Genomic DNA, 12,175 nt, shown 5'->3' on the forward strand with positions numbered 1-12,175 from the left:
CGTGCAAGACATTATACCTTGCAAATAGTTAGGAAACAACTGTTCAAAACTTTTCTCCAGTATATATATATACACATTTTTTTGAGACAGAGTCTCACTCTGCCACCCACACTGGAGTGCAGTGGCGTGATCTCAGCTCACTGCAAGCTCTGCCTCCCGGGTTCATGCCATTCTCCTGCCTCAGCCTCCCGAGTAGCTGGGACTACAGGCATCCACCACCAGGTCTGGCTAATTTTTTTGTATTTTTAGTAAAGACGGGGTTTCACCATGTTAGCCAGTATGGTCTCGATCTCCTGACCTTATGATCTGCCCGCCTCGGCCTCCCAAAGTGCTGGGATTACAGGCATGAGCCACCGCGCCCGGCCCCAGTATATTTTTCACAATGATTTACTTGTGATTTTGAAGGATGGATTAGAGTTGAGTGGTCTTTTGTAGACTGTGGAGGATTAAAATGGCCCAATCCCCGCTTTTTATAAATCCCAAGACTCATTAGTATGTTGAAGAAACATAAAATTGTCCATGCCAAAAAGTAATCAGGGCTTGAAATGATCTTTGTAGGGAAGCTCAATTAAAACTAAGCTGTAAGTTTTGCTAAATCTATTGGCTGACCTAGTAGTACGCATTTCATAGTGTTGCTGAGGTCAACACAGTATAAGAACATGATAACACAATATTGAGGATTACTTCTGATCCTATTCTGTTTTGTTTTGTTTTTGCTTTCCAATGACTCTCTAAAGGAAGATAATATAAGTGCACCTCATTTTATGCAATTGGAATGGTACTTGGTAATACACTTAAAATATGTTAAACATTTTAAAGTGCACTTTGGAAAATATTTATAAGACTATGCTAATATTTTGTAAAACAAAGGAATATTTGAGAAACATTTCTCATGATTACTATCTTTTTAAGTTCAATTTTTTTTCTGTTTCTTAAACTTTCTTAAATTTGGACATATCTGTGTAATAATGTGAATGTAAATGGAAGGGATTGTTAGGTAAGAGAAGGATGAGGAGGTAGCTAATAGGGGAAGAAGGCAAGATAATATTTGGAGGTAGAACTCTTCTTCACTGTAGGCCTTTAGAAAAAGGAAGAACGTAGCTCACAAAGCAGTGATGAAGGCGAGCAATTTTAAGGTATGGCATAGAAAGAGAACAAACAATGCTGTTATGATAAAACCTTTTCCTTTGTGAGAGTGAGATTAAGAACTATGTTTATCTGGTAAGTCAGGTTTATCAGCCACTATTCTTGTAGGTGTAAGCAACACAAGTTTACTTGTGATGCACGATTAACATCACCCTTCTGTACCACAAACGGTCATTGCTGATGGCACTTCATAGTTAGCAGTGTTTATTTTTTAAGAGTTCAAAGCACTTCATGAACATTTTCTCTATGTCTTTAGATCCCTTATCCTTTCAGATCAGCCTACACTGCATCTATACTGAGTCAGCCCACAATGGGAGTTTCACCAGAGTTTTTGACTAACAGGCTCAGTCTATGAAGCTTCCTTAGTCCTGCCTAATGATGGATTTGTAGCTATCAAGAGATCCTTTTGGGTGTTCTGCTGAGATCTTCCTAATCATCTCTTTATAGCCTGCCTTAATTTGTTCATACCACCTGCCAAGACCTATGCTAAGCTGCACAGTTGGAAAGGCTGAAATCCATTCTAGTTTTTTTGCAAGATCAGTTACACCTCCTCACCCTTATCTTCTCCCTTCCCAGTCTCATTAACTTCCAAAGAAGGCAGTGAAAATGTCTATTCACAAGAGGAAATCTGAAAGCCCAGAGAGTATTTGCTATATCTCCTGGTCATCCTGGTAATTCAATAACTATAAAAGAAGAATCAGAGTTCCCTCTGTCCTCCTCATGTGTCTTAACTGCTACATCACTCCACTTTTTTATAGATGACTGATTTTCAGGAAAAGCAGAAAGCATTTTCTTTTAAGACACTTAAAAAGCATGAAATACTGAAATGAACAAAGAATTTGGGTTCAGAGGTCTAATAGTTGAGTTATATAATAATTTCAGCATTTGTTACTTTCTTGATCTTATACTTTGGTTTCTTAATCTTACAATTAAAATTAATTTTAATCTTAAATATTTTAATTTTAATATTGATCTTAAATTTGAAATAACAAAATCTGGCTCATGGGGGCTAGACTTTATTGCAAATACTCTTCATTGCAAGAGTAATGGATAGTGGAAGTGCTCTGTATACCATAAAGATTCATAAAATTGTTAATCATTATTTGAATATTTGAATCTGTGAATGTATGTTCTCATAAAAATGCAGAAAATGTAGGATTTTCTAATTTTATGGTAATATTGAATGGCTGAAAAATCGGGTACCTTTTACCATTTGCCTTTGGAGCAGGGAAGGGTAGAAGAAAAACGAGAAGAAATTTTGCTTCACCCTAGTTCGTCATTCAAGCAATTGCAGTTGACAGCAAAAATTTAGACTATGGAAGAGTACAAGTTTGACTAGTAGCTCCTGTTGATTTTGCTGCATTTCATTCTTGCATGGGTCCATGAGGAAGTTAAAAGCAGTGATAACATTAAAGGTCAGATGATTTATTGCTATAATGTTGAGGCCAAAATTTCTGATGGAGCTTTCCAAAAGTGTATAAAGAATCATTCTTATAGGGACAATCTCCATGAATTGTTCTTTATTTACCATGCAGAACTTTGTAAATATTTAACTTTCTTCAGGGTTTGGAATGCACAAGAGTAATTTATTATTTCTAATGATTGGAAAGAGTCTTGGTATCTGCAAATAAAAGGTATGAGTTGAAAGAGAAAGCATAATGTATCTCTTTGTAAGTAGCAGGTGGAGTAGCATATAAAGAGAAAAAATAAGAAATGGCTTATCCCTCAGCAATGCACAAGAGGTAGTGTTTAAAGTAATAGTAGCTTTTATTCACGAATCACTTAGTATGTGCAAGATGCTATTTGGGCTAAGTTCTTTAGTGTGATTTCTGTTCTCTGCAACAGAACACTGCCTAATAGAGGATGCAAATTCAATTGTGTTGAGAATGTTATTTGCCTATGTTGGCATGTTATAATATCATTTTTAAAAATTCCTTTTAATGATAAATTCAAAGACCCTTGAGAAAGAGAGACAGACAGACACACAGGAAAGAGAGACAAACAGAGAGAGAGAGAGTGTGTGTGTGAGAGAGAGAGACAGAGAGAGAGAGAGATTGAGAGAGATTAGTTGTAAGATTCAGATCTTTTTGGAAAAACATGACTAATGACATGTAAAATAAATACAACTTTATTATTATCTCCTTTCATTACCATCTCAGACATCTCAGTGAAAGACATGATCTCTTGCTGCTGAGTCAGAACTTGGGTAGGTTCCATAACTTTTCTACTGACACTTAAGTATTAGCATATGCTACCTTCTCTTTTAAGAAACAAACCTAGCCAGGCATGGTGGCTCATGCCTATAATCCTAGCATTTTGGGAGACTGAGGTTGAGGGAATCACTTGATTTCAGGAGTCTGAGACCAGTCTGGGCAACATTGTGAAACCCTGTCTCTACAAAAAATACAAAAGTAAACTGAGTGTGGTGGCATGCCCCTGTGGTCACAGCTACTCAGGAGGCTGAGGCCGGAAGATGGCTTGAGCCTGGGAGGTGGAGGTAGTAGTGAGTTGAGATTGTGCCACTGCAGTCCAGCTTGGGTGACAGAGTAAGACTCTTTGTCAAAAGAAAAAAAAAAGTAACACAACAACAACAAACACAAAAACAAAAACAAACATAATTTCAATGAATCAATAAGTTACAAGTTTAAGATGTTAATACAAACTGAACTTGATTCAATGCCAGATGTGTTCATTTTCCCAAGTCAGGCCTTCTTCTAGCTGATATGATTCATGGGGACATTGCAAGAGTAATAAATAGTGGAAGTGCTCTGTATACCACCAAGATTCATAAAATTGTTAATCATTATTTGAATATGTGCATGTATATTCTCATAAAAATACAGAAAATTTAGGATTTTCTAATTATGTGGTAATATTGGATGACTGAAAATTTGGGCACTTTTTAATCATTTGCCTTTGGAGCAGGAAAGGGCAGAAGAAAAACTCCACATGGTGAGAGTGTCATGGTTGGCATCTGTCTTTCTTTGCTTTGCTGTCATTCTCTTCAACAATCTTCTCATCCCAGCTTGTGAGCATGTTTCTGATGCTATTGAGGTTTGGAAGGGTAGTGGGGTAGAAAAGGTCATGAATTGGTTCTTATGGGTTGGGTTTATTCCTAAGGTGACTCTCTCCAGTGGGCATTTTGTGAGTTCTTTTGGCATTCTCATTTCTGGACACCTCTGACCTTGAGGTTTGTTGACCTTGTCAGAGTCATCTCTATATTGCACAGACACGATGACTCCCTTCCACAGTCCCCAGGAGGATCCAATGTCTTCTAGCTTCTTGATCCTGGGATTCCTCTGTTACTACAGGGAGCTCTACCTCACAGGACCCAACTCAATGCCATGCCAGCTTTCTCTACCAAGGGACCCAGGTCTGATCCACCAAAACCACTCACACAACCCTTGTCCCCCAAAAGATCACTTTAGCTAGCCCAGGTTGCAGTCTTCCATGCCCATCAACTGCAGGAAACACCTGTTCTTCAACTGGTGTTTTTGAAAGTCCATTCACTGTGGCAGAGAGAAGTGAGGTAATACCAGAAACTCCTCCGTTCTGGGTAAGTGGGAGGAACTTAGAGCATGACTCTTTCTGCAGAAATCTCTAATTATTTTCCATTTTCATTTTTTCTCTCTCTCTAACCCATTTATATGTCCAAAGTGAGTGAGATGACTTAGGGAACAACTTCTCTAACTTTTTGGTAGGGACACATTCTGTATGTGGTGATCTGTCTCACACTCAATTTGGCGTATGGTATAGAACATACTGGTGCCTCAGTAGAAATTAAGGCAGGAGAAATCCTTTTGTACTTTAGTAGCAATCTGCTTTGCAGTTCAAATAAGCATGACAAGGAAATAGGCAAATCAAGTAATTCCAGTAGCCTTCTTACTTGTATTCTCAGAGCCTACTACAGTTCTGGATACATGGAAAATACCCAGCAAATGTTTGTTTACAGTAGGAAGGGAAGAAGAATGGCAGACAGGTCGCCTTTTATAATCTGGTGTATGCACCCGTATTCCAATGCCCTGCTTCTATTCCCTTAGCTTTTACCAGCTTTGACCTAGATTTGCTCTTAGCCCCAGGGGTCATGTTTATTTTGCTTGTATCTGCTATTTCTCCTTTGGGTAACTCAATATCTGACCTTAATAATTTCTCTGACTACATTTTCTATGAAACCTGATTGTGATGTAGGTTTACACTTCTTTGATAATGAATCCTTACCTACCTTGTTGTCATTAATTCATCAAACAATTATCTAGAACCTGCCATAAGCCAAGCATTTAAGTAGGCATGGGGAATACAAAGCTTAAAAAGATAGTCTTTGTGTGTTAACACAAATAAATGATGGAAGTGGCAGACACTAAATGTTTTATGAGGATTATCTCATTTAATCCTTACAATAGCCCTACAAGTAGATGTCATTATCATCATTTCCATCTTACAGATGAGAAAATCAAACACAAGAAGGCTAAACAAACAGCCCAGGTAAAATAGGAGTAAAATGGAGCTAGCAGTCTAATTCTTAACCAACTGCTACACAACTTCATCTAGTTAGTTCTCCCTGTTATGTTCAATAACTTCTGTTTGCTTCTAGGGTAGAACTAGTAGGCTGGCAGTGGGGCTGAAACGGGCTGGTGATGGCCATGAAGTTCCCAATGAAAAACATGGAGATGCAATAGTATGTAATGATAAAGAGCATTGGGTGAAATGATGGCTTTAATATTCTCTAGTTGTATGTGTGTGTGTGTGTGTGTGTGTGTTTCCCAACTTTATTAGTGTTTGATTATATGTATTTATAGTGTATAACATGATGTTTTGATATATGTATCCATTATGAAATAATTAAATCAAGCTAATTAACATATACATCACCTCATATTTAACATTTTTTTGGTGTGGTGAGAACATTTAAGACCTCCTCTCTTAGCAGTTTTGTAGTATATAGTTAATTATTATTAACTGTAGTCATCATGTTTTTCAATATAGCTCCAGAAATTACTCATCCTATCTAACTGAAACTTTTCATACTTGGACCAACGTTTCTTCATTACCAACCCCCCATGACATGTACTGTATATCCTCTTGATGCCTTAATTTTCTAACTTGTAAATAAAGATAATAGTAGTATCTACTCATAGGGCTGTAGAATGAATGAAACAGTGCATGCAAAGAATTTAGCAAAGTAAATGACACTCAGCAAGCTTTCAATAATTTGTAACTTTTATTTTGTTGAAATAATTTTCTAGCTTCCACTTTTAAGTGAGAATATACAGTATATGTCATTCTTTTTTATGGCTGAGTAGTATTCCATGGTATATATATCTCACATATTCTTTATCCATTCATGGGTTGATGGGCACTTAGGTTGGTTTAATATCTTTGAAATTGTGAATTGTGCTGCAATAAACATATGTGCACAGGTGTCTTTCTGATATAACAACTTCTTTTCCTTTGGGTAGATAACCAGTAGTGGGATTGCTGGATCGAATGATAGGTCTACTTTTAGTTCTTTAAGAAGTCTTCACCAACAGACACATGAAAAAATGCTCATCATCACTGGCCATCAGAGAAATGCAAATCAAAACCACAATGAGATACCATCTCACACCAGTTAGAATGGTGATCATTAAAAAGTCAGGAAACAACAGGTGCTGGAGAGGATGTGGAGAAATAGGAACACTTTTACACTGTTGGTGGGATTGTAAACTAGTTCAACCATTATAGAAAACAGTATGGTGATTCCTCAAGGATCTAGAACTAGATGTACCATATGACCCAGCCATCCCATTACTGGGTATATACCCAAAGGATTATAAATTATGCTGCTATAAAGACACATGCACACGTATGTTTATTGCGGCACTATTCACAATAGCAAAGACTTGGAATCAACCCAAATGTCCATCAGTGACAGACTGGATTAAGAAAATGTGGCACATATACACCATGGAATACTATGCAGCCATAAAAAAGGATGAGTTTGTGTCCTTTGTAGGGACATGGATGCAGCTGGAAACCATCATTCTTAGCAAACTATCACAAGAACAGAAAACCAAACACCGCATGTTCTCACTGATAGGTGGGAACTGAACAATGAGATCACTTGGACTCGGGAAGGGGAACATCACACACCGGGGCCTATCATGGGGAGGGGGGAGGGGGGAGGGATTGCATTGGGAGTTATACCTGATGTAAATGACGAGTTGATGGGTGCTGACGAGTTGATGGGTGCAGCACACCAACAAGGCACAAGTATACATATGTAACAAACCTGCACGTTATGCACATGTACCCTAGAACTTAAAGTATAATAATAATAAATTAAAAAAAAAAAAAAAGAAAAAAAAAAAAAGAATTCTTCATACTGTTTTCCACAGAGGTTGTACTAATTTACATTCCTACCGACAGTGTATAAGCATTCCCTTTTTACCATATCCATGCCAACGTCTATTGTTTTTTGACTTTTTAATAATGGCCATTCTGGCTGGGGTAAGGTGGTAACTCACTGTGGTTTTAATTTGCATTTCCCTGATGTTTAGTGATGTTGAGCATTTTTTTCATATGTTTCTGGGCTATTTATATACCTTCTTTAGAGAAATGCCTATTCGTGTCATTTGTCCCTCTAATGGGTATTTTTTTTTTTTCTCGCTGAGTTGTTTGAGTTTCTTGTAGATTCTGGATATTAGCTTTTGTCAGATGCATAGTTGGCAAATATTTTCTATCATTCTGTGGGTTGTCTGTTTACTCTGATGATTATTTATTTTGCTGTGCAGAAGCTTTTTAGTTTAATTAGGTCCCATTTATTTATTCTTGTTTTTATTGCATGTGCTTTTGGGATCTTAGGCATAAATTCTTTGACTAGGTCACTGTCCAGCAGAATTTTTCCTTGTGTTCTCTTCTAGAATTTCTATGGTTTCAGGTCTTAGATTTAAGTCTTTGATCTATCTTGAGTTGTTTTTTGTATATGGTGAGAGACAGAGATCCAGTTTCGTTCTTCTACATGTGGCTATCCAGTTTTCCTAGCACTATTTATTGAATAGGGTATCCTTTCCCCAATTTATGTTTTTGTGTGCTTTGCCAAAGATCATTTGGTTGTAAGTATTTGGCTTTATTTCTGGGTTCTCTATTCTGTTCCATTGGTCTATGTATTTACTTTGATACTAGTACCATGCTATTTTGGTAACCATAGGCTTGTAGTATATTTTGAAGTCAGGTAATGATGCCTCCAGATTTGTTCTTTTTGTTTAGAATTACTTTGGCTATTTGGGTTCCTTTTTGGTTTTAGACAAATTTTAGGATTCTTTTTTCTAATTCTGTGAACAATGATGTTGGTATTTTGATAGAAATTACATTGAATCTGTAGATGGCTTTGAGCAGTACGGTCATTTTCATGACATTTATTAATTCTGCCAATCTATGAGCATGGGATGCATTTTCATTTGTTTGTGTCATCTATGATTTGTTTCAGCACTCTTTTGTAGTTCTCCTTGTAGAAATCTTTCACCTCCTTGGTTAAGTATATTGCTAGGTATTTTTGTTGTTGTTATTTTTGCAGCTGTTGCAAAAGGGATTGAGTTCTTGATTTGATTCTCAGCTTGGTCGTCATTGGTATATAGCAGTGCTACTGATTTGTGTACACTGATTTTGTAACCTGAGACTTTACTGAAATCATTTAACAAATCTAGGAGTCTTTTGGAGGAGTGTTTAGGCTTTTCTAGGTATATGATCCTATCGCTGGCATACAGTGATAGTTTGATTTCCTCTTTTGCAATTTGGATGCCCTTTATTTTTTTGTCTTGCCTGATTAATCTGGCTAGGACTTCTATTGTTTCTATTTCAGAAGAAGAGGAAAATGATGCACAAAAACTGCCAAAGATTTGATGAAGTTTGCTTAATAATTTGGTCTCTAGAAGCAAAACCCAGAAAAGGGTTTGTTATCCCTAATTTCATAGCACTAGAAGACTTGTGACATCCATGTACTTTGTACATAATTCATAATTTTAAAATGGCAGGGCTGCTGCATAAGGAGGCCTCACCCCCACGTGGGGACATCAGGTGTGCTGATGAAAGATGATGACCTCCACAAAGATGTCAAGACATGTATGGGATATGAAAGGGAAGCTCACATGGGTGGACCTTAAGCTCCTTAAAGACAATAAGGTAATGGACAACGAGGGCTTCTTTTGGCTATGAACAAAAGTCTGTTTTAGGGACTGAGTGGTCTATTTGGAATTATGCTTGGCTGTCTGTAATCTCATAGTGTAACATTTTTTTCTCTGTACGAGCATTGTCTAAGTAGAAGATTATGTCATCAAAATGAATAGAATGCTACTCTGTGACACTGGAGGACACATAAAATGTGCAAAAGCATTTTCACAAAACGACATAAAGCCTGATTATCATTGTTTGGGGTTACATTAACTCCAGAAAGAAAATCCATAGCTTTGAATTTAAAACGATTTTGTCTAAATTAAAATCTTTTGTTTTAACTTTAGAAAGAGAAAAATCGTCTTCCAAAACATAGAGCAAAGCTTAATTACCTAGATCTCTACTGTTGTACTTAGTCAGTTTATTTTGAAATGTCCATAGGGAGCAAATCCTTAGACATGAAAACCTCCTTTAGGTTCATGGCTGGGCAAAATATGACTCTTATTTTTTATGTATAAAGCATATATATATATGTATATATAAAATAAGTAATCTGGTACAAGGTATATCTGTGGTATTAAATTTGCATGGAAGGGCGTTAGGAAAAAAATCGTAAAAAGATCCTTCAGGGGATGATGATGAAAAAAAAGTTGAGAAACTGCTGTAGATGGGTTGAGCCAAACTGTGACTTTTATGGAGCCCCTGAAGAAAGTAACTTGTCCCACCTCAGATCTGATTCTGGTTCATTTAACCTAAATAGAGTACTGAGTTGAGGTGAATCTAGGTAATTTGGATAAAAATACATTACAAACTCAAATGGGTGGATATAATTTTGAAAACTATGTGTGAGGTAAATTATGTAGAAGTTAGTATTTCCCTGACTCATGGAAATAATGACTTCCAGCGTAATTTTCTTTTCCCCCTTGATTTTGATGTCTTGGCATTGTAAGTCACATGAATTGCAGAAGGCTTTCAGAGCCCATTACAGTCATTAAATAATGAACACTCTTCAATTTCTCACCAATTCCATTAAGAATGACATCATCAATTTCTAAACCCAAAGACATGGACCAGCCCTTTTTAATATTACAGAACAGTTTGTTGGTAGAGTTGGGATTCAAGGCTATTTTTTTTAATTTTAGGAGTTTCATTCAGTTTCTTTTAATCATTTAATTAGCAAATATTTGTGAAACACAAAAGATGTAATGAATGTAAATGTCAGGCCTATGAGGCAAAAGATTTAGAAGATAAAAAGAGAAACTCACTAGTCTAATAGAGAATGGAGAAACAATATAGAAATTCATGAGAATTTATTTAGTAATCTGATAATCTAACCTAAGCAAAAACAAAACAAAACATCTGGTCTTTATATAACATGTGTTCTGTTTGGGACAGTAACATGTTCAATACAAACTTCACAGAACTGGCTGGGTGTAGAGGCTTATGCCTGTAATCCCAGCACTTTGGGAGGCCAAAACTGGTGGATCAATTGAGGTCAGGAGTTTGAGAGCAGCCTGGCCAACACGGTGAAACCCCGTCTCTACTAATAATACAAAAAAAATTAGCCGAGCATCATAGCACATGCCTGTAGTCTCAGTTACTCGAGAGTCTGAGGCAGGAGAATCACTTGAACCCAGGAAGCGGAGGTTACAGTGAGCGGAGATCATGTCACGGCACTCCAGCTTGGTTGACATAGCTAGACTCCATCTCAAAAAAAAAACACCCAAACTTCACAGAATTAATCAGGAGTCTCAAGGAAATAAGTAGGAAGCATGGTAAAGACATTTTACATTTATTTTGGAAAAACAGAATCTACTGATACTCAGGGAAAGAATTAACCATAGTAGTGAGTAGAAATGTGTGACAGGGCTGGATGTGGTGGCTCACACCTATAATCCTAGAGCTTTGGGAGGCCCAGGCAGGAGGACTGATTGAGCCCAGAAGTTTGAGACAGGCTGAGAAACATAGCGAGACCCTGTTGTGACAAAAATACAAAATAAAAAAGTAAAAATTAGCTAGGCATGGTGGCATATGTCTGTAGTAACACCTTCTCAGGAGGCTGAGGCAGGAGGATCACTTGAGCCAAGGAAGTTGAGGCTGCAGTGAACCAGGATCTCACCCCTGTACTCCCGCCTGAGTGGCAGAGTGAGACTCTGCCTTAAAGAAAAAATAAAGTGATAGGTTGTATTACTATTGATCAGTATCTACTTCTCCATCTTATGGAAGACAGACTTGGTCATGTGACTTGCTTCAGCCAATGAAGGCTGGCAGATCTGATATGAATCACACCCAGGTGGAAACTTTGACAGCTGGTTGAAACTTTGACACCCTCATTTCTTTGCAGCAATGCTTACAATTGTTTCAGAAGGAGGCTGCTCCTTCAGGCTCATCCCAGAATGAGAAGAGATGCAGAGCTGCAGTGAACCATGGGTGAGAAATGGACTTCAGCTCTTGTAAGCTAATTGTGTTTGTTCCTACAGCCCAGCCTTATCTGACTGTTACTGAAAGCTAGACTGGCAAGATATAAATGCATAAATGCAATTTTGATGAGGCTGATAAATGAACACTGTGGAGAATCCTTACTTCTAGAGAAAACCAGATGGATGGAACTCAATAGAAGAGGTGATGTGTATAGTCTAATGGTCCTTCAATAGACAAGGCAGTGCAATTATTGCTGGTTATATTTTATGTATATATATTTGTACATTTTTCTATTTAAGTTAGCAGAGAGAGGAATAAAACTAATTATTCAAAGGGGGAAGATAAGTAATGGAAAGGGTTACTGATTGCTTTATTATTTTTCAACCTCTTAATGTAGTTCATATTAATTTGCTTCCCTCAGAAAGTGGGTAGTTTCAATAGTTTCAGGGAAGGAAAAGCCTAA

This window comes from Macaca fascicularis, chromosome 1 (genome assembly GCF_037993035.2).
Source record: "Macaca fascicularis isolate 582-1 chromosome 1, T2T-MFA8v1.1".
In the NCBI taxonomy this organism is placed as follows: Eukaryota; Metazoa; Chordata; class Mammalia; order Primates; family Cercopithecidae; genus Macaca; species Macaca fascicularis.